The sequence below is a fragment of the Xiphias gladius genome, chromosome 22, assembly GCF_016859285.1.
Source record: "Xiphias gladius isolate SHS-SW01 ecotype Sanya breed wild chromosome 22, ASM1685928v1, whole genome shotgun sequence".
In the NCBI taxonomy this organism is placed as follows: Eukaryota; Metazoa; Chordata; class Actinopteri; order Istiophoriformes; family Xiphiidae; genus Xiphias; species Xiphias gladius.
In genome coordinates, this window is record NC_053421.1 from 1,597,175 (window position 1) to 1,621,687 (window position 24,513).

A 24,513-nucleotide genomic window follows, 5' to 3' on the forward strand; every position below is an offset into this window, starting at 1 on the left:
AGTGCTGGTCAGTCACAGTAACTCTCCTAGCACTCTCGCTAGCAAGCTAATCTGCTGGCATGTTTACTGCCTGCTGACAACTTTGGTTGTGCAAGTTGATATTACAATGTTTTTTAGTGTTTGATAATGTGGTTTTAGGAGTTTTTATTTGAAAAAATTGTACTTGAGCACTTGTCAGTAGGAACTGATTATTAAAAATTATATGTTTTGTCTAATAATTGCAATGGCAAGGAGCTGATATTTCTTTTTACCATTGTGAACAGACCTGACGAAAGTCTTTTGCAGGGTGACAGAAATACATATTAAAGAATCTGTGTAAGAAAACTGTAATACAAAAATTGAAGCGTAACTAATTTTGAAGGGATCTTGTGGTTTTCAAAATCAGGTTAACTAAAAGTTATGTTTGCATGAATATTCATAAGGGATATAATATATTTTGGAGCAAGATAAGCTTGCTACAAGTCTTTGGTTTGTTTCTCATGATCATCGTTATTATAAATATAATTTTAAAGTGTATGCATTGATCACAATCTGTCAAAACAAAAGAGAAGTGAAAGAATAAAGAATCGCGACAGGTTGGTTATCAAACTGTGTTTTTTTCCTTTTTCTGTATGGAGTTATACTAATTTTCCGAGGAAAATTATGTTTACGCCTTTTCACTGTTCACCTTCTTCTCCAATACAAATAGACCGCCTTGCAGGACAGTGGTCTGTTGAAAGTCTCCCAAGCTAGCTAGCTTGCTTACTAGCCGTCAGTTAGCATGCTAACTAGCTAAGTTTCTAATAAGTGCAAAGAGTTTATTCAAGAGATGCAAACCATGACTTTTTCTCCTCTGTATTCTCCTCTGTTTTCGAGTCTCTGTCTCAGGTCAGCACTGTCAAGGCAGTATGCTGCTGGTTAACTGCACAAATTTGTGAGTCAAAGTTCAGCAAAGTTTAGTTTGATGCCCTAAAATTTGTAATAATAATAATTTGTAATAATCCTCCTTATCGCTTGGATTCCATTGATATGAACTGATTTTGCTGCAAAATCGTGTCATTGTAAATGCTGGTATGACTCAGCCATGACACACTAAGTCAGTGTCATCAACCAATGCTTTTCATTCTGCATTATTTCTTCTACTTAAGCTCTTTCAGTCATTTCTCTGGCATTGATTTCTGCTTTTAGTGGATACAGGTGAAGAATCATGTATTAAGATGTTTTCTCATATGAACTCTGGAAAATGTCCGGACCTGATTCTTCCTGATTTCCATATTTAGGATGTGATCAAAGATTCAGTTTAATGTCTAATTGAAATAATCTGATCACACATATCAAAAAGCTTTAACAATCCCCCCACTCTGCAGAAAGTTACCCAGACAATTCTCTATAAGGATTACACAAGAGAGCAGCAACGGTTCAGCAAGAAGCCATGTGGCTGTAATAATAATGCACAGCAATAAAATACCATCATTTTTCCATTGATAGGTTATAACATTCTACAGCAGAACATTTAGTTACTTGTGACTGAAAAAAAAATAAAACTATTAACCGTGTTTTATGGGCCATGCTTACTAAAGGGTTTTACTGGTGTTAATGTACAGTATAATGTGCAAAACAGTGTACATAAGCCTTTTTTGCACTTGGAAATGAGGTTGCCACTGGACAGAAGATTAGACCCTGTGTGGACTTATTACTATGTAGCCTATTTTAAGGAGTAGCACTGTTTATACAAACAATAGGGATAACGTCACAACTGTGACTCGATAAAGTTTTGTGAATGTGCATTTAATTCTTCCTACTTAATTCCACTCTTCTGATTCAGTTACTTAAAGTGTAATTCAAGCATGCAATATGGGTCAATATGAATGCCTCTGTTATTTTAATTAGATTATCGATGTGATTATGCCATTGGTGTTGATTGGATTGTTGGTCGTTGGTCTTATGTCACAGGTTTTCTACTGTTGCCCAGGTAACCAATTGCTTTTATTGTCGACTCGGTACAGCAGTGATGCATCCATCCATCCATCTATCCATTCATGTTTATTTACTCCTGCTCTGTATATTAGGGGCTGCAGGGCCTGTAGTGTATTTTATCCCGGCATGCAGAGGGTGGAAGTACACCCTTGAATAGTCTGCAGTCTGTTACAGGGCAAAAACACAGTGGGTGAATCTCTTTTATCTTTGTCTCACTTAAATCTTCTTCACTCCTCATCTCCTCCTCACTAAAGATTTAAGGATCTGAGGCATGTTAAATACATACATGGTAAAGATGCATGCTTTATTTTAGCTAATGAATTCACATTAGAAGTGTTGAAAGAGAGTGAGACCGAGAGAGAGACAGAAAGTGTGTGTATATGTGTGTGTGTGTGTGTGTGTGTGTGTGTGTGTGTGTGTGTGTGTGTGTGGGTGTGTTTGTGTGTGTCTGTGTCTGAACGATTGTGAAGTGGCGTGTAGCTCCCTTTGCCTTTGCTCAAAAACAGAATTTGCTGTAACTTTTTGGCAGAGCAGCATAATCACCAGTATAAGGTGAGAAATCAGCAGAACTTTCAAGGACAGCTACATTACCAAATTTCTAAATAGGCTTTACTTGTAATTTGTGTTTGTAATTTCTTTATGGTGCATATATAATCTAAATGGATTGTCCTGAGGTTATATCATAAAACACTAAAAATTAGAGAAATGAGTAAAATATATTAGTTCTTCTCAGAGACGTTGACCCTATTGCCAAATTAAAAATCAGCATTCTCAAAATGTGTGAAATTCTCAAATACAAAGTTTACTTTCACTTTAACAGTATATGAATTTCTTTTTGGTATCACACAAAATTCATTGGATAGTCTCGGTTGATGGATTAAACAGCTTTTCTATTGAGCTTTATTACTGTTAGGCGTGTTCATCAACATCAAGTATGTAAATCCTCACATGCAAACACAAATGTTTGATAAATTTATGTAATCTTGTATTATCATAAAAAGAATATACATCAAGCATATTTTACATTAAGTTCAGAGTGTTACATGTTCTTTCTCAAATTTTAGTGCAAATGATCATGTTACATATGGGGTATGGTTACACCATGTAATAGATTTTTGTCTGTTGTAAGGGCAAATATCAGTATGAAATATCCAAATGCCGTGGCCAAATAGGGCATTTCTCCAGAGTCTCTAATTGACATAGAGTTGCTATATGGAGACATTTTCTTTAATGTATGATGTAACAACATCTTTTTTTTTTCTGTTTACACAACTGTTCTTCTAAGGTGCTTACAATGTTTGGAGTGCCAAGATAAGACTGTCCTGTAAAAAACAACCCCATAGGTCATCTCTACAAGCAACTCATTACAAGACATAGTTACCTTTTTAATGTCGACCTCTAGCGGCCATATTTATTATGACAGGAACAAAGACGGAAGTCAAGTGATGTAGTATAAAGAGTGACAAAGTAAAAGATAGGAGGAGGTAGGGGTGGAGGAATGGGTCGACAAAACACAGGACCTTCACATAGGAGATTACTGTGACAGAAAAGTTGGTTTATAATTTATTCATTTTTAGTGATGCTCCTATACAAGTTTCAAGTCTCTCTAAGGGGCCTTAGACAGATGTTTTATGAGTTTGGGGGGGCTACCTATGGAACAGCCTGTAGCCTTACCATAAATGGAAATAATCCAAGCTATGCTTGTCTCAATTTTACTTTATGACCAATGCTTGGACAGCGTGTGAACATTATCTATGTTTCTATCATATAGGATGATGTGTTTGGGTAGAAGCAAAGATATCCAATTGGAACTGAGGTCTTTGTCTCAAGAAACCCTATAAAAGATGATTGTAAGAACTTTTCTATTGAGATTCTTCTTTGAGTTTTCGTGACAGGGTTTCTTTGTCTCCTATATTGTAATTAACAATATATTTCAATTTAACCCTATCAGTGTTTTGTGTGTTCAATTGTGTTCAGAGTCTTTTGTAGAAAATCTTCCACAACACCCATCTGTGAAAAAAATGTCCTGTCCGCTTACCACTGGCAGACTCCTATAGGTCGTATCAGAGAGTAGGGACAAGAAATCTTTGTGGTTGTTTAGGTTGGAGGACTTGTTGGCCAAGGTGCACGCCAACAGTGAGAAACCTGTGAATATACACCTTTGTTGAAAGGGGGGGTTGTTTCAAACTTTGATTGATACCATTCTGTCCGCTGAGGATATTTGAATAACTATTGGTTTATTTTATGTTAGTGTTAATGAGAATTTAAACACAAAAACACAATTTCAGTGGAATCAGTGATGTTGACATTTGATTATCTTTACTTAAGCATTGATAAAGGGAAATTTAATTTTGGTTTAATTCAAGTACCTGCAAAACAAATGACATTCCCATCAGCTTCACCTGGTCTTTGTGTTTAATGCTAATAGCAAATGTTAGCATGCTAACACACTAAACTAAGATGGTAAACCAACATGATAAACATTATACCGGGTAAACATCATCATGTTAGCATAGTCATTGTGCACATGTTAGCATGCTGATGTGCAGAAGTACAGCCTCACTGAGCCACTAGCATGGCTGTAGACTCTTAGGTGGGCTAAATGCATATTGCAGCGTGCTCCTCAAATACCTGTCCACGGATCCATCCAAAAAATCACATCACCTAGCATATAAACCCTAATCAAAAATCACAATTTCTAGGACTTGTCCACAGGGCCTACTTCAATGTCGGAGAGAGCAACAACTCCCACGTGGACGAGTGCCTGGCTTACGCGAGTATGTACACATGGATTGTTGCAGGCAATGCAGACACACCTACAGAGGAGATTTCGTGCTGGTCACCACATGTAGCATGTTGGAGCCCTTAGTCTCGTTTCTGACACAAGTTAAGTGATTTGCGTGAGTGATTGCCTTTTACAGGTCACATGAAGTGTTTTGCTCTGCGGTACTGAGTGACATGGTGACTGAAATGTGGCTGAATAGTGTATCATACAGTATATACATACATAAATGTATATATGTGTGAGTGTATATGTATATATACGCACAAAGTACACAGACCCCTTCAATTTTTTCACATTTTTTTATGTTGTGACCTTATGCTAAAATCATCCATCATCATCAATCTATACTCAAAACCCCACAGTGAAAACAGAATTTAAAAAATTTTGTAAATATATTTAAGAGGAAAACTGAAATATCACATTGCAGTTAGTATTCAGGCGCTTTGTTATGACACTTAAAATTTAGTTCAGGTGCCTCGCATTTCTCTTTATCATCTTTGAGATGTTTCTACACCTTGACCAGAGTCCACCTGTGGTAAATTCAATCGACTGGACATGATTTGGAAAGACACACACCTGTCTATATAAGGTCTCACAGCTGGCAATTCATATCAGAGCAAAAGCCAAGCCTCAAGGTTAAAAGAACTGCCTGCAGAGCTCAGAGACAAGATCAGGTTCAGGCACAGATCTGGGGAAGACCGCAAAAACATTTTCCATAATTTTTCAATGGAAGAAATTTGGAACAACCAGGAGTCTTTCCAGAGCTGGCCGCCTGGCCAAACTGAGTAACTGGGGGAGAAGTCCCTTGGTAACAGAGGTGACCGAGAACCCGAAGGTCACTCTGGCTGAGCTCCAGAGACCCTGTGTGGAGATGGGAGAAACTTCCAGAAGGCATGTTAATGCCAGGTATGAACATGGCCAAAGAGGCAGTAGTGTCCCACTCATCAAACTGTAAAAACATAACCCATTGTTCCACTAATGGCCCATCAGTTTGACCCTCACAGGCAGCACTTAAATCCTTAACTGTGGAATGATACTGAAATTGGAACACAACAAAACACATTAAGCATTTTATTTAAAATTATATTATCATGTATTTCCTAAAATAAAAAACGGTTGTCCTTTAAAACCTGGGTCTCCAATAATGGCCAGGGCCGTGGTCGACACAAACAAATAAAGGCTGGCCCCCAAATACAGACCAAGGAAAAAACAAAGGTGGATCTACTCCTGGTGTCTGTCATATAATGCTATTATGACATGCTATTTAAGCATAATGTACATTTCTACCACTTTCACTGAATAAATTCAACAATATAATCATGATATTTTCAACACTTACATTAGGAGAAAAAATAGTGCAATGTGTGAGGCTGAACCTGAATCATAGGCTATCATAGGCTACCTTAACATATGACATTTTACATTTTACTGTAGTTCTGATAACAGTTAAGAGCTGAAATGAAATATAAATCTGGGATGAGAAAAAAATTAGAAGACTCCCTGGTTGTTCCCCCTGGAGAAAGCTAAAGAGAGAGCCCAGTACTTTAATAAGAATCTGCCCATTACACCTCTGCTCTGTCCCTATTTCCTGCCCAGTCTCTGTATGATATGAAATCAAGTAAGACAATTCACAAACTGCTTTAGGTCTCCTTGCTGCATCCACACAGAGTAGTGAAGGGAGTTGTACTTAAGGGAGTACGTACAACTTATTCCCTTAGTTCAACTATGAAAAGAGCTACCTACACCACTCTTGATTGAAGGAGTGTAGTGGAGAGGAAACCCTGGCTTTCTTCCTTCCCGAATGTAATTAGATATCAGATAATTAATTTTTCACTGATGAAAAGGTACAGAGGTTATGGTAGACCAAAACTCCCAGGTTCATTTCTACATAATGATTCAATTTAATGAGCAATACCCACATACTGGAACTGTGTGTGTATTTGTGTGTGTGCGTAGGACTGTGTGTCTCAGATATTGTGTCAGTGTCTGTGGGTTTGGATGCGATGCTGTCAGTTCAATTAAAAATCCAATACACCTCTCGGTCTTGATATTTGCGAGTGTGCCTTTGTCTGAATGTTTGTATGTGTCTACGTGTGTATGTACACTTTGGATTTACATTTTGAGTGGAACTCGTTTTGTAGGGTCTCAGCTCCTAATGATTCTTCTAGAGCTGTTGTTTTTGTGCTAAAAAACATGATGGTAAAGATGAGGAGTATTAAGCAGAGACTTTACACTGTAGATAGAGAGATAGAGAGATAGATGTGGGTGGTTAACATGGTGATAGTGAAGCATAGACAATCTGACATTCTAAGGACTTAATAAGTGGTGTTAATGAATTTTACTCTGAAATAACAAATCGTGATCACTTTAATTTGCTGGGCAAAATATTAGCCTTCAGATTCAGTTACATGGTCTGTTGCAAATATGTTTATTTCAGTCTACTGATCTAACTACTGTTAACATTCATATTGCAACCTGTATGTCTGTTAAAAAGTAATTTAACCTGCTAGCCTAGTTGGCTGCATTGAAATAAGGTATATAGGTAGATGGATACTGGAATGGTATTCCATTAAATTTGTGCAAAACGCCATCATGAAATCAAAAAATATAAAATATAAATTTGATCCCTTTTGGTTTCTGATTTTTTTCTCAAAGGAGAAAACACGACAAGTGACTCATTACACTTCATTGGTCGACCATATTTATTCATACCACAGTAAACAGATGATGAGCTAAATCAAATGAAAGAGGAAAGATGAAGGAAGGAGAGACAGAAATACAGCACCATCCTGCAAGACAGCATAACTCAGGAAACTGGAGGTGTTCCTGCAGTCACTGTTCACCATAGCTGATGACATGGTAAACTTTTGCAAGAATTGTTGAGGATGGACTTGAATTCACGTACACACTCATTGCAAAAGGAACGGCTGTAAAAAGGTGAACAAATTCATTTGAGCATCACAAAAAAAACCTGTCCAATAAGAGGTGAAAGCTCTCAAAGGAGAAAAACAAACAACCACTTGGGTCATCTGTGTAAGCAGCAAATAGCAACCCATAGTTACTTTTTATTGTTAGGCAACCTCTAGCGGTCGTAGCAATTGTGACAAAGGGAAGCAGGAAGTCAGGTGACATAATATATAGAGCGACAAAGTCCATGTTAGAGAGGGAGGGTTGGATGGATGGATTGACACACAGGAGACCACCATTCGTTTCACATTTAAAATCGATAATTAATGTTGTTTATTTTGTCCATTACCGTTCAACAACCTTAACCACGCATTTAGTACTGTAACCATTACAATAAAGGTCCTCTAACCTTAAGTCAGGGCTTATTTTAACTCAAACCACCATCTTTTTCTAAACCTAACCAAGTAGTTTTTGTGTTTACCGTTCCACAACTTTAACTGCATGGTTATTATTCTTACCACTATGACAATGGTACGATATGCCTGCCGCTGATACACTCCAATGGGTTGTATTCAAGGGTAAGAACAAGCAACCTACAGTATGTGGTCATTTAGGTTGGAAGGCTTGTTTCTCGACGACCAGTTCAAGTTCTCATATTACATCCATGGCTACATTTGCTAATCCAGGGGGCAACATTTTGTGCTGACAAACATTGATTTTTAATTTTTATATACCGTTTTATACTGTTTATTTTAAAGTTTTAGGAGGCTCACACAGCTTTCCCTGAAACAATGAGAGAGACGGTTGAGCCTAAAGTCCCCACCCAAATTAATTCACTATAATAATAACTAAACTATACTATACTCACTTTACTAATAATCCCTTCTGGCTATATTAAAACACAACAAGTCAGTTTTCAGGGAATGTATGACAGGTAGACAGTAAAGCACAGAAAAACAGATAATTATTATTATCTCATTATTCACCATTGCAATGTGGCTACTAAACAAAAATCGATAAGCCAATAAGTGGGCACGTCAACATTTACCTTGTAATAACAGTCAGGATACTCCCATCAATCGTTTAAATGTGTATTGTTCCTGTATTGTGTTTCTGCTCCAGTGATGCTTCAGAGCAAACCTGAAGCTGAGCTGATGAATGTCCAGCAGAGCCTCAGATTCCCAACTTTAAAATGAAAATCAGGCGCTGTTTAAGGTAATTAAGAAGCCCCGGGGAAAGATTAAAACTAGGCCCTAAAGGTGTGTGTAAGAAGATTGCGACTAATTTTTATTTGAGAGGAAATATCCTGCTGAGGGATTTTATCCAAGTTATTTCAGTGGGGGTTGAGTGGCTGACTTTGCAATTGTACAGCATGGCACAATCCACCGCTTTCACTATGATTTAGCACCTCTCTGCAGAGGCACAGTTCCATGACAGCTTTGCAGGAAACCCTGCCCTTCCCTGCATCAAAAGACACAAGCATGGCTGGAGAACAAAAACGATGTCAGCTCAGTGAACAAAACCAAATGAGAATTTTTATTTTTGTACTACCACTGTACGAGAAAACAGTGGTATCTTGTGGCTATACATATAGTAAATTAGTAATTTGCAGTATGTTTTTGTTATTACAGTGTGTTGCCTATACTTCTCTTTGTTTAATCACGATTAAGAAGGTTGAATTCAGTTATTCATACCTTTGTATGTTTACATGCAGAGTATAAAGCCACTACTACTACTGTGAAAAAAGCAATAGGCTGGCTGCTTACATCAGACTGTAAGGTCAAAGTTCCCCACAATAATCCTGTTTACAAAAATGCTGTTAGAGGTCTGCTTAAAGTAAAAATGTTCTGACAGCTTTGATGGAGCTCAGGGCACAGATGATTTCACTATATAAATGTGAAAATTTATATAACTACTGAATGTAGAATATCTTCAGTAATAAATGCAAATTAACCAATTTTGTATTATTATTATATTTATTAAATTGTCCAAAGTTACTGAGCAACAATAATAAAATGCTTTCATATAGTGAAATAAAAAATACAGACATAAAATGTATGCTTGACACAATTATTGGCACCCTTTTGATGAATTTAAGACTCACCTGTACTTAATTTTCAGTGTTCACATGACCTGAATTAACCAATGAATGGTGGTTTTAATGCATAAAAAGGGCCTGATTGGTTCCAATTTTTTTTTCACAATGGTGAAAACAAGAGAGCTGTCTGAAAGCATCAGAAATGCTATTATCAAAAAACATAACAAATCCAAAGGCTAGAAAGCAATTTCCAAAGATCTAGAAATCTCTGTTTCAGAGATAAACAGTTCATAATCTTTCACAGTCATAAAACTTCCAGGACATGGTGCTAAGAAGAAAATCGATCAGAGAAGTCTGCGAAGGTTGATGCGGATTGTGGGAAAAACACCACAGAAGACATCTAAAGAGCTCCATCATACAATCAGAAGATTTCCAAGATTTTTTTAGAGAGAAATGTGTTAACCAGTGTCAGAAAACTAAGTTTGAGGCGAAGGTCTTGAGTCTTTCAGCAGGACAATGACCCAAAGCAAACATCCAAAAAAACTGGTTAATTTGCATTTATTTCTGAAGATATTCTGTACTTAAAATTCAGGAGTGCCAATAATTTCGGCCAATATTCTTCATATACATACGTATATCTGTGTGTGTGTGTGTGTGTGTGTGTGTGTGTGTGTGTGTGTGTGTGTGTGTGTGTGTGTGTGTGTGTGTGTGTGTGTGTATGTATATATATATCTATTTATGTATTTTCACAATTTTTAAATTATCCCAAGCATCTTTTTCTGTGTTATGTTCTGTAAAAAAAACTTTTATTGGCACATATCGGACAACATATATGCCAATACCAGTATATCTGTGATAGGCAAATATCGGCTGACCGATATATCACAGACCCAGAAGTCACTCTGTAGGCAAGCATTGGTGACTTGACTTTAATTCAGGCAGCCATGGATAGCCAGTCAAGGTCAATGAGCAGCAGAGTGACATGTGCCCTTTTAGTCTCAGTGAAAACTATTCTGTACAATCTGTAAGGGTTTCACTGTGTGTGAAGGAAGGCCTGATTTTTCTTATGTTGTGTAGTGCACCGTGGCAGACCATGAGAGAGATGATTAAAGAAGGATAGCTGGTCAACACACATGACACCCAGGTTTCTAGCAACCTTGGTTGGAGAGAGAGATGAAGAGGAGATTTTGAAGTTGATATTGTGACGGAGAGAATTATTGGCCAGGATGACTAAAAGCTCAGTCTTAGAGAAGTATAGTTAAATGTGGCATTCCTTCATCCATGTGGAAATGTCAGTGAGACAAGCCACTATCAAGCCAAGCTCTTGGGGGTCATCTGGAGGGAATTACAGATATAGTTGAGTATTTTCTGCATAGCAGTGATATGAGAAGCCATGTGAGCAGCTAATTGGAACCAAGGAGGTGGTTTTTATGGTAAAGAGAAGGGGTCCCAGCACTGAGCCTTTGAGCACCCCTGTGGGGAGGGGATGGGATGAGGACACATTGAAGGAACACCTAGTGAGAAAGGATTTAAACCAAGAAAGTGCTTTGCCCGAGATGCTCATATCAGAGAGTACAGAAAGCAGGATGCGAAGGTTCACGGTGTAAAAGAGTGGTGATAAGTCCAGCAAGATAGGGACCGTCGACTGAGCTGCAGCTCTGCCTCCCCTTAGGGCTTCTGTCACGGACAACAGAACTGTTTCAGTGGAGTGGCTGCTCCTAAAGCCCAACTTATTTGGATCGAGGAGCGTGTTTCATGAGAGGAATTCTGATACCCCCTTTCAATAGCCTTAGATAAGAATGGAAGTAACAAATAGTTCATCAACTAGAGCAGGGTCGAGTGAAGGCTCTCAAGACTAAACGCAGTTGGAAATGTTCCTGAAGCCATTGAAGCATTTATTACATGTGTAATTGCTGTCACAATGGTCTGAGATATGGCTTGGAGGAGGTTGGTAGGAATGGGGTCCAGCATACATGTAGTAGGACTGATACATGTCACGCTTCTTTGTGCCTTGCCCAGCTAGAGGGCTGAATAAGGGAGGTGGTAAGCCATTTACGACACTGCACTGTGTTCTGTGAGAGGGCTGGCTGTCTCTGAGTGGTTCAGAGAATTGACTACTGATGGTTTTTTTCTGGTGGATTTGGTGGAGGATTGAGTGATGTTTTGAAGGTTGAAAAAAATTTCCGAGTCTTTATTCCTGCTGATCTTATTATAAAAAGCAGTTTTGGCAGCACTGACACTGGATGAGTATGAATATTGGGGTGTTTGATCACTAGATTTTCGCTATTTCCTCTCAGCAGCTCTGAGATCGGTACACAGCTTTCAGATAGTGTCAGTCGGCCATAGATGAGGCAGGTTAGAGTGAGCAGGTTTGGTGGATAGAGGACATAGTCTATCCAGACATGAGCTTAGTGTAGAGCAGAGAGACTCGTCATTGGCCTCTAATAAGAAAAATGTGCAGGTGCGAGAAAGGTTGGGGAACTTGATGACACTCCCCTGCTGCTCTGAAACTTATAACAACCGGACGAAACTTGCAACAATAATGCACAATCAATGTGCTTTTAAGTGGTAGAATGAATGTATTGTTTTACCACGGAGGTATTGAGACTAAGCTTAGAGAGGAAGTTACCAGGGGGAATGTGCCTTAAGGGAGAGGCCTTTGTTGAGGAAGTTACAGGCTTAATGTACTATACAACACCATTTTGTGTTCAAGTAGCAGAGTTTGACCCAAATGGTCACGAGATGGCTCTTTTGTTTTTTTACATGAACTCATAGATCCTCCTAACCCTAAAGGGCCTCCTGATTGGGATTATGAGTATATGTTGGAATGCCGTAAATTCTGGGATGCCATTAGCCAAAAGGTTTGTCACACAAGTCAGATGATTTACAATCATCCCAAAACAACATCACCTTCTACTACTATCGTCACTGTTCATAAGGTGGATGACTAATTGGGTTGTCCAGGAAGATGATAGAAAAAAAGGTGAGGCAGTGCAAACTGACTTAAGCAGAACTGGAAAATGTCTGTAATACTACAATGTCTCTGACTTGCGGAGAAGTTAAACCTGCAAACTGGGATCCAACTGCTCCATGGGCTACTGTGAATACCTCTCCTTACCAAACTCAGCTGACAGCTTTGCATGAAGCACTGGAGACAAAATTCAAACCAGTTATAGATATGACAACTGTGAATGCATGTGTGCAAAAACCAGGGGAGATGTTTGACTATTATTTCTCTAAAGAGCTCCAAGTTTTCAACACACACAGTGGCAATGACACTGTGTGGGAGAGGCAGTTTGTTCAGACCTTGTTGGATGACCTGGGTCCAGAGATTAGAACTATATTTGTCAGCCATTGTGTGGCATGGCCAAAGCAACAGCTGAGAAGCTTAAGATGGTTCAGCTGGCCTATTACGTTCCACCAGGCAGAGGCAGAGGTACAGCCAGAGGCTGTGGACGACGGAGAGGCAGGAGTTTCTCCCTTGGCAGCAGAGAAGGAAGCGATGCCTGTTGGACGTGTGGTCGAATTGGTCACTGGGCCAAAGATTGCAGTACCACACTGCCAGAGGAATGGGTCGGCGAATGAGGATTGTCACGCCCACCACCTGGCAATGTGTCAGTTAATACACCATTTGGAGACAAGAATTAACAACCACAAAGAGCATGACTACCTGTACAAATCTCAACTCCTGCCTCCAGTTGTCAGGAGGAGGGTATCTCTGGAAATGCTGACCTGTTCTGCTTTTCTCTTCACTACAAGTCTGAAGAGCTCCCAATTTTTAAGATCACAGTCCATGGCACTACCTACGAAATGTTGGCTGATACAAGACCTACTGAGTCATCATTGAGATCAACAACAAAGCCTTTCAGATATTGCAAGGAAGAGACTTGTTATGTGCTCTGGGCTTGACTGTCGTGTGCACCAAAAAGGATTTAGTATTGAAAATATCAGACTCTGTTGACGAACTTTCGGCTGTTATGGTATGCCACCCCCAACTGCTCCTAGGTATGATTATTGCTGGAATATTGATCCCTCTTCAGTTACACTAGCCTTGTATGATTTTGTTGAGGCCATAAGTGATGAAACATGAGTGAAACAGGACTCATGCACTTATAAATGCGTGGCTAATGTAGCATATGAAGTTGCAGATGAACAGTTTGAAAAAGAGATGGACAGATGAATATATGAAGAAATTTTATATGGTAATGGTATCGTGGTCACAGAGGATTTTGTTATTTTGCTTGTTGACCTAAATCAGATGCAGATGAAAGTATTTTGGAAGACTGGCATCCCTCATGTTGTTCTGGCAAGGTCATTAGCATTGACAGATTATGATGTAGGAAAGACATTACAAAACATGGACGTTTCCTGTTGTGACACTGGTTTAGTCACAGGTCAAATGTTGAACTACAAGGAGGGAGCCATCATCCATCCTTTCCATGCATTGAGTGCTCACAGAAGAGTCCTAATGGCAGACCCAGATTCATCTCTCACTATGGTCCATGATTTTGTGATGGACATTCTGGGGTACCCAAACAGCTGTATGATGTGGGTCTTATAAAGGATGCCACTCCATTAGTCATGGTTCCTAAGTCAGATTACAGGCCCAACAAACGACACTTGGGCCTCTGAGACCTGATGCAGAAGAAGGCATGACTCCTATCATTGAGCAAACCTTGATTTAAGGAATCATTGATCAAGCTCCAACATCTGCATGCAACACTTTACTTCTTCCAGTAATTGAAGCTGATGGCAAATCCTGGCGACCTGTTCATCATCTGCATGCTGTAAATGAGGCTGTGTTTGCTTCAGCACTGGTTGTACTTAACTCAGCCACAATTATGCCTTCTGTGCTTGGCAAGTGGTTCACCGTGATTGATTTGGCTAATGATTTCTTTAGTCTTCCAGTTGATCTGAAATTGCAATACTGGTTTACGTTTACTTTTAAAAGTACAAAATACAAGTTTACCCACTGTCCACAGGGAATCACCAACTGTTTTTTCAGCCGCTTTGCAGGAACATTTGGCAGATTTTGTATCCCTCAAAGGCAATAATTTGATTTACTATGTGGATGGTTTTTTTGTGTGTTTGAAATCTGAAGAAAATTGTGTCGCCAATACGAATGCCCTGCTGAAATATTTGGCTTTGCAGGGGCACAAAGTGTCACTAGAACAACTCCAGTTGGTGAAACAAATGCACTACTTAGGAAATAAAAACTCTCAAAAATCTCCTTTAGCTTCTCTTTTGAGAAGCTGAAAGACACTTTGGCTGCTGCACCTGCATTAGGAATTCCAGAAATGTCTAGGGATTTCATTCTTGCTGTAGATGTTAAAGAAGGGTTTTATAATGCATTCTTGCATCAGAAACATGGTGACAAGTTGAAACCAGTTGCATACTTTTCACAAAGGCTCTCCCCAGTGGTGAGGGGTCTCCCAGAGCACTAGCTGTGGCTGCGGCATCTGTTACTGCTTCTGCTAGATGCTGGGTGTGAAATGTAGGTGAAAGCAATTCTTCCATCACCCCTGAGGAAGGGAGAAATGGCTCTTCCCTGGTGACTTGGTCCTGAAGGATCTGAGGAGGCGACATTGGCATTCCCAGCGTTGGACAGGTCAATACGAGATTCTGCTCGCTACACCAAAAGCAGTAAAGGTGAAGGAGAGAACAACTTGGAACAACTTGAACAACTTTCACGTATGCGTCACGTATGCTTGTATGCCTTTAATAATCATTACGTACATTTTGGGTTTTCCCCATGTTGTTTTTCTTTTCTTCCACTATAAAGGAGTTGTACTTAGTCACTACGAATCTTTGACTCATTTTTCTAGCAATATTGAATTTCTTTAGCCATATGTATGACGGTAGCTGTGTTCTTGTGAATAATGATGGAAAAGGAGGGAAATTAGCATGAATCATTAGTTTTATAATTTTTTCACTCTGTTACTACAATGTGCCTTTGATTACTTTGCATATACAATATGCCTGCTGGGATCCTTGTAGCTGAAGTATGTGAAGATTTCATGTTACATGTATCCAGATGTTCTGTGTTTTCAATATCAAGAAGGTCTCTTCCTGGAATTCCTGTGCATGCATTAAGTGTATATTAGCGCGTGAACAGCTCATAGCTTCTTGCCCGTTGGTTGTATGGTTGTTGAGATCTGATCCTTGCTGGGCAGACAGCCAATCATATTTTGCTTTTTGGCGTTCGAACACTTTAAAAGTATGTTTTATTTTTCCTTCGAGGAGACCTTTCCTTCTGACTTTTGGTGACTATTGGATTGTCTCCTATATTCTATCAATCCGTCAGTGTTTTGTGTGTTAATTTTATGTGAGCTGAGTGTTTTGCAGCTCTTGTTTTCGTTATTTTAAACTCAGTTTGAGGTGTTTCTGTTGGAGTTCTGTCCTTTCACTTGATTCCAGTTTCAGTTTTCTTGTCGCACCCATTTCATCAAAGAGTGGAATTGTTTGTGCAAACACTGTTCCATTGTGATGAACATATACAAGTGTATGTACTCTTTGTTTCTCCACTGCTGTTGTTGTGTGGTGTGCCCTCAAACATGAACATTCACGTCGAACACACCTGGACTTGAGCTGACCTGGCATTTAATATACCTCATAAATCATGACACACTGCTCTCCCCTACATGAATGTACATAAGCCGCTTTTTATAAGAAAAAGTATCAGTATCAGTATCAGCGGCTGTGGTCCTGTATTACTTGATATCAGATCGAAAAGAAATTTTGTGATATTGCCCAACATTTAAGTTAAAAAGAAACAATGGACATTGCTCAGCAGGCAGTAATATAACAGCAAGGATCGAGGGTTGAGCATTGGTATATATATCAGTGGTAAATATATCAGTGAGATGTGATAAAGGATCAAGTTCAACATAAATTAAATCAACATACATTTTTAAAAGGTTTACTTCTCTAATAATTTTCATACTAATAACAATATACAGTAAGTAGGGTAGTAGTGTTAAATGTCTTAAGGGACCAGTATACTCCATCCAAAGTGCTTGTCGGATAGCATCAGAAACCCACTCCCCAACACCTTTCCAATTAGGATTAGCGGGGTCTGTGTCAGACCACTTCTGTAACTTTGCAGAACTGAGAGTCCGACATTCACACCCATTTCACGTCACGATTAGACAACTTTGCAGGGGTGAGAAAGTATGCTATTAGTGGCCGTATTGTGGCACTTTTCATTTGTACAATCAAGTGCAAAACTATGAACATCTCACTGTCAGAGAGACTGTCAACGTACAACCTTATCCCAATATTGAAACAATATCACATATCCCCCCTCTCTATGACAGCTGTTTTTTTTAACACTTGACGTGGTCAGTAAAGATTTTGTACAAACGACTTCTGATTGAGTATAACCTAGCCCTTAGTTTGATGTGACAGTAATGGGAGATTACACAGTTTTATATGGTATCTATGATTTTAATGATTGAAATTATGACATTAACAAGAATAATTGGGCATGGGATGTTATCACTGCAGCACGTAAAAATTTCTCTAACTAACAAGTGCAAATGCTCAAAACATAGCTGACTGACAGTAACAATGCACTCTTCAACAAGGCGGCCTTCAAAGTCTGATCTTTGGAACATAGTCCAAAACTTTGGCTTGTACTGGAGGATTGGTTGCTACCAAGTGAATGCCAGTGTGGAAACTGAGTGCCCAGTCACTTGCTTCATAATTTCACCTCTACTTCATAAAATCAAACATTTGAAAATCATCTCATTAAACACACAAAATACGATAATAACCTTTTTTTTTATGTCTTACTAAGACTAAACTGCCGTACATACTGTAAAATCCAGATTAGTTTCCTCACATGCTTTGCACGTCACTGCATTGTTGTTGGTTAACTAAGTTAATACTAGCTGGGTAGGTAGTTATCAAATCAGGTAACATCATAATAACTGCAGAGGGAATGCTGAACATGTGTGTTGCGTCCTGCCCAGCTCCTGCGGTTATAACTTGCTTTGTCAGTGTTAGTGTTTTCTGTGTTTCCTGTTTTATCTTGAAATCACCTGTCATTTTGTGTGTATGGTTGTTTTACTTTCTGCCCTTATGTCATTCCCAGCTTTGTGATTGCCTACCTTCACCTGTTCCCTATTACCCTTGCTCTCCTAATGTATTTAGCCTCTGTGTTCCCCTCACTCTTTGTCAGTTTGTCTGCTTTAGTTCCCAGTAATTTTCCCTTGTGTGTTTTGTGTAAAGACTCCTGTTGTCCGTTTCTGTTTGCTGCCTGGTTATCCACCCATCAGCCTATAAGCCGTGTTTTTCTTCATTAAAATATCTTCACTGCATCAGCCTTTCTTTGTGTGTCTGCATTTGAGTCCTTTCCCCTGTCTTTCTGACATCAGTTGTGACAATGTGGCTATAAAATTATTTCTGTGCCTGCATAAACTTCTGGAAGGCACCTTGTGTACTAATGGAAGATTCACAACTTTGATGTATGTTAGTAGATTTACCATTAACATATTAGCCAGTGAATATGATTTTTAAAAAAACTCATTGTGTGATGATTTATTAGACCAAGTGTTTAAATCAAATCATTCATGTCAAGAAACCAGTATTTCAGAGCAGTCTCTTCTATCCCATTATATTTTATCTTTTTCAGTTCCACACTTTAACGACTATTTGGATTAATCCAATTTATCATGACGAATCGATCACAAAGGCCACAGGAACCAGACCACAGGAACCAGACCACAAGCTCATATGTAATTGTCATCATTGGGCTTTTCTCTGAGCATGTTCAACATGGCTGCTGTGATTCCACAAACATGTTGTTTGAGTGTTTAGCCGGTTTTATCACTGTTTATCTGAAAACCGAAAACACAAAGAGCAGCCATTTGTGTCTTTGTCTTTATATAGTAACATTCATCTTTTTACTGTTGCTGTCATGCGTGAGCACATACTTGAAATGTATTTCAGGGTCAGTCCTTCCAATAAAAGACAAACATTTCACCTCCTCCTTGTTGAGCCTGCTCTGGCACACTCCACTTAACCTGCAGAAGCTGCACGCTGTTGCTGATTTTACAATCTTCAGTAGTACTTTTGTCCTGCTTTGTTCTGTCTGCACACTGAGATGGAATGTGTATCTAACACCCTTCTACAGTGTCTGTGGGGCTGGATATGAAAAACCCATGGCAGTTCTCTCCCCCTTGCCTCCAGAAGTCAATCCCTGTAACAGGGCCAAGCTCTAATAGCCTCCTATTGATCTGCTGAGAGCAGATGAGTGTGCCTCTGAACACTTGTTCCTACCTGCTCCCTTAACACCTCCCCGAGCTCTGATAGCAGGGAACCAAACACCAAAGATACAGAAAGAGCAGTGTGAAGGACACACTCACTCATTCACACAAACACACAGTAACAGTGGAGGACAACCTGGGGAGGATAGAGGAACCGAGGATAAGTTGACCATTTGAGTGCAGGTTTTAAAAGTGAAAGGTACACTGCTCCAGACTGCTACCTAGTAGTTTCTGCTACAGATGCAAGGATAAATTGACCAACAGTTAGCATGGTCAGCTTGTTTGTGATGTTCTCAGACTAAAGTCTGAAATCAGTTAAGTGTGATCATGGTCAAACAAGCTGATGAAGTCCACCTACCATCCAAAAGATTGGACTATGGAAGCCCTGAGAGGCAGGTGAGAAAAAGAAATTTGGTGATCTATTTTTTTGTTTTCTCTCCTGCATTTATGACTTAAGAATATGTGAAGAAAAGGTGTCATCAGCAACTTTGAAAAATGTCACCTCCAGCTGCTGCTTTGTGGACCTGAGCCTTTTTTGTTGTAGAACGGCCTCTAAATTTACAGCCTCGCAAATATCCTTGTTTGACATTTGTGCAGTCATAAAGCCCATTGCCATGAAGTTGCTGAGACATCTCTCTGTCTTTCTGAGACTGAGAAGACTAACTGTAACATGCACATTCATACTGGGGGACTTCATCAGCTTGCTCACATGTTGGATCTGGCTCAAGATGTCATACCACACCACTGTACAGATGATGAAGCGGTATGATCCCACCTCTGACAGGGACTGGTCCTCAATCTTTAATCCTCTAATCTTTTGAGAATCAGGGATGCCAAATGTTGGCCCATGGAGCCCTCTGCCTCCAAAAAGTCATACATTGTTCTTTTATGTTGGGCTCCGTTTTTAGTGACACAATTCTATTCACAACTGGCATCTGTTCAATATGGCTGACATTTAGAGTGCAATCTAGAATGATTAAAAAAAATATTGCCAGCTCACTTTACTGATGTCACTCACCATTATTGAAATGACCTTGCTGCTCAACAAATCAATGAGTTCATTCTGTACTTGGTGGCCAAAGTCGCTGGTGTGACTCGACTTTTTTGACACGGTTAAGGTGCTCTTTCATGACTGCATCAAATTTTGCCATCAGTTCAACCTCTTTGAGGAAATTTCCATTTTGATGGAGAGTACAGTGTTTCTGTGTGTTCTCTCAGTGCCAGATTTCTAATTGCCAAAGACTGCACAATAGCAGTCAGACGTGTCAACACCTCTTTCCATCTTATCCCCTCAGTCTCCATAAGTTCCATCTCATAGTTATCAATTTTTTCTCCTTTTTTGATCCTTTTTCCCAGTTCATTCCATGTTTATATGCAGTTTTGGTGTTCTGGACTGCTGTTGAGAGAAGTCAGCAAAGAACTTGCATGTTTCTTGTTTGTCAGCCCTGGGTTTGCTGAATTAATTTTCTTCATAGAAAAGAGTTCGGAGCAGAATCAGAAGATGCAGTTGTTTCTTTCAGAATACACCGACCAACTTTTAGGGATTTTTTCACCACTCAACAAGGTCTTCCTGAAATACTGGTACAGTAGCAACTTCTTCCATCTCTCTCATTCCTTTGGAATACAAAGTTAGGTGGTAACTCACTTGGTCCCCTGCAAACTAGTTGTGTCAGAATTCTGTCAGTAAGAACTGAAGACCAGTCAGCAGGGTCTGTAGACAGTGGTTCTTCCTCAGCAGCAGGATTTGGTGGGAATACTGCTAGACATTTCTAATGGAGAGCACATAGGCATTATTTTACAGACATTATTCATAGCATATATAGTGCTGGAACATCACACATACAAACCCTGTAATAATAAAATTATTACTGTTACCTACAATATGGAAACTTTGCAAAAGGGACATTATTTATTTTGTTCAACAGTATGTTATGATGGGATGCACACATAAAGACATGTACATGTACCCACACAAACACACACACACACACACACACACACACACACACACACACACAAGCACACAAACACGCCTGAAGAATCTTGCTGGGGAGAAGTGGAAACAAATGGGTCTTCATCCTCAGGCTCAGACAACATTTCTGAAGACTGACTGGCTGAGGACGTAGATGGCTCCTCATCCTGGCCAGTGCCAGAAGGATCTCCAAAATATCTCAGAAATGCCCCTGAGTTTGTATTAACTTAATACAGTTTCTGAGTCTGACACCCTAAACATTTATTGAACAATTAGATATACATGTCACAAAAGATACGAAATACAGCATAATAGAGACGTCTTGTATGTTCCCCCTACTGAGCTCAGAACCTAGTCAATACAATTACAGAAAACCTTAGTGATGTCACCTCAATGAACGTTAACCAAATCATTAATGTGCTAGTTAGGTTGGAATCATTTTGCAGCAGGCTACCCACATTATCACGATGAAACTGCATAAAATTATATCTAATATTATGTAAGCTAGTTGGACAGAAAACCTAAAATTGTGACCCTATGTTTAATAGCATGGCAAGCAACATAGTTACATAGGCTAATAATTACTATACATACCCATCTTCCGAAGAGAGAATATTTGATTTCTAATTAGACCATGATCTTGTAAAATGCTGTCTAATTGTGTAGTAGGATCTCCTATTTGGTTTTATTATTGGGTATAATGGTTTCTAAGTATAGTATATCTTGGATCTAATGCAGAATTACAGGCGGTTACTAATCACAGCATAATTTAAGTGTATGGTGTCTAATTTGGGTATGACTGTGTTTGTTTACTGTCTAGTAAAGAACACATTATTTTTAGTTTTTGTCTAATTTGATACAAAGTACGGCTTGTTAAAAATAAGTGCGACCCAGATTCTTGGTGCCACGATTACATTCAGAACCAATTCTAATTTCAAAAGCAATTCCCAATTTAATAAAAAGAAAGGGGGCATTATTTTCAGGCTCTTACTATACTGAAATACAATCTGGAGAATAACTGTCAGTTACGCAAAACGGTCTTGACGAAGGTCACTGTCTGATCATCAGAAAAAATCAGATAAAAGTATGTAGAAAGTACACAGCTTATTTATTTGAAAAAGTTAACTGATTTCATTTGAAAGGATGTTACTGATCAACATCACTGGTTAAATATTTTTGTAAAAACAGTAGTTGGTGTGTATGTTCTGGAGTAAAAGGAGGGGAAAGAGAATTGCTCCAAAGTGATGATTTTAAGGCTCTGTCGCAAACTGTGGAAAATAGCCGAACAGCTGCAATGTTAGAACTCGGATATATCAAACTGCTGTAGGGGTGCATGTCTTTTGACATGAAACGTGGATCAATGTTGATTGATTTTTTTCATCACCAGAGTTGGTTGAAGTTTTGTAAAGAGATGTTGTATGTAGAGCAACAAAGACAGCATAGGGAGGAGGTCAGGGTGGATGGATGGGTCAACAAATGGGTCTTCCCAGGTGCATAATGTCATTATTTTTATAGCAGCAGTCAGTGTGGTTTCATTGAAGCAAGCCAAATAAATGTTCAGTTTTAATTTGTCATTGTAATGGCCACCATGGCTGTAAGGCAAATAAAAAAGCAGCTCCTACAGAAAGTCAAAATTCATTTGGAGAAAAACCTCAGAAAAAAAGAACATACTGCCCACACTGTGTGACTGACTATTGACAGTTAAAGTGCAGAAGATGAAATAGCAACATATAATAGCACCAAAGACTGGAACAAGGCAATTTAAACAGGTATGATAATTGAGGAGAGACTGTGTGTGGAGACAAGGGGAATTAAGGTTTGAATGAGCTGAAAGAACCGCGTAAATTGATCTCCCACATCTTGTCTTTCCCTGAGGCTTGCTGATGTTGAGTGGCAGTGTAAGTCAATATTGGCTCTGTCTCCACAAGTTTGCAGGACCAAACTCAAAAAAAAGGGTATTCCACTGTGGGAGTGAAATGTGGCAGCAGGGTGAGAGGTCTCCTAAAAGCACCACACAAGTGAGAAGAAACAATGGAGGTGGGGCTTTACTGCACAACAAAACACATAAACACCTTCTCTATCTCACACACACACACACACACACACAACACTGAACCGAGGGCACCGGGGTAGTTTGAGTAACACAGCCATGCGCGAGTGCACTGAAACAGACAAAACCCATATACAGCATATACACAGCGAGTAAAACTCACATGCCCTCACAAACAGCCAACTGATGGCAGATCTCATCAAGGTTGCGTCTGTTTGCTTCTTGGAGCGTATGGCTATCACCTGAACAGCATGGAGTAAATCACATGGCTCACAAGCATGGCAGAAAAGTTATAATTTTGCAAGTCACAAGTAAGTCTCTTGCCGTGGCTATTCCAAGTCAAGTCAAACAAGTCCCAAAACAAGTCAAAATCCAAAATTTGGCTTGACCAAACTTCACGTCATTTTAGATTTATTTCTTTCAGGTAAACCTTATGACATTTCAACATTAATGAAAATAACAGTTAGTAGCCGAAGGTATCTGATATCTGTCTGTTCCCTCTTGTTCACGCAATGTGATTATATTGCTTTTTAAATGAAAAAAGTACAAGTCCAGTATATCAATTTTCAGAAAAAATGTAGAGCTAATCTTCTGCAAAATTTTTAATAACATCAGCATTTATCCACGTTCCCTAATTTTGTCTTTCCAGTATACTTACACATTATCATGTACATGAAGTATTGTCATATCAATAGGTGCGATGGGTAAAACTGTGAAAATCAGACCCACTTTGTGATAAACTGGAATTTTCCTTGAACTTAATTTATGGCTTTAGATCTGAAATTAAACCTTAATTTAACCTATTTAACTACTAACAACGTAAGCAGTGAATTGACACAATATGTGTAGAGTCTGTGAATGCAGTTCATAGTAAAGTCCACGCAGTAGGAGTTTAATATTAAAATGTATAGTCACTCAAACATTATTTTTAGATTTTGGGAAGTGTCCACAGATTATGCTGTGTAGGCCTTCATCTCTGATGAGTCACACTATGAATTTTGTTTGTACAGTCCAGTTTATCCTTCATCATTATCTTTATCATTATCCTCATTTGTTGTTTCACTTGCTGTCAATGTGAGTTCACATCCCCACTGACACTAAATTTCAGTGTGGGTTTCATCTGTTTATATACCGATAACTGCATGAGATTATCTGTCAGACTGGGAGCCAGAGGTAGATCACAGACTCGGATGATGAGCCAACACTGGCTGTTGGCTTTAACATGATTTACAGTGGAAGTCAGTACAGACTAATCAAAAGCTGAAGGTCAATTTTTCGATTTTTGCCATTTTTCTGATCTTTATTTCATATCACACTGGCAATACAGGGGCATGGGTGTGGCTTGATAAGTGTGATTGCGCACAATGAAGTCATGGGTTGTTCAAACAACTACACAAATCCTATTTCCTGCAGTTTCCCTGCATACACATTTATATCAATTCAACAAATAATATGTTTAGTGTAAAATTGTTTATCACGCTTTTCATAATAACTGTGGTCTAACAATTTGAAATTCTATGTCAAATGCTTCATTAT

At 39.0% G+C, this 24,513-nt stretch overlaps 1 protein-coding gene across 1 annotated transcript in view; it reads left to right on the forward strand.

Moving 5' to 3' along the window:
- gask1a (golgi associated kinase 1A) overlaps positions 1-24,513 on the forward strand; it is a 64,787-nt gene that overhangs the window by 34,757 nt on the left and 5,517 nt on the right. The gene's annotated exons all lie outside the window — the stretch shown is intronic.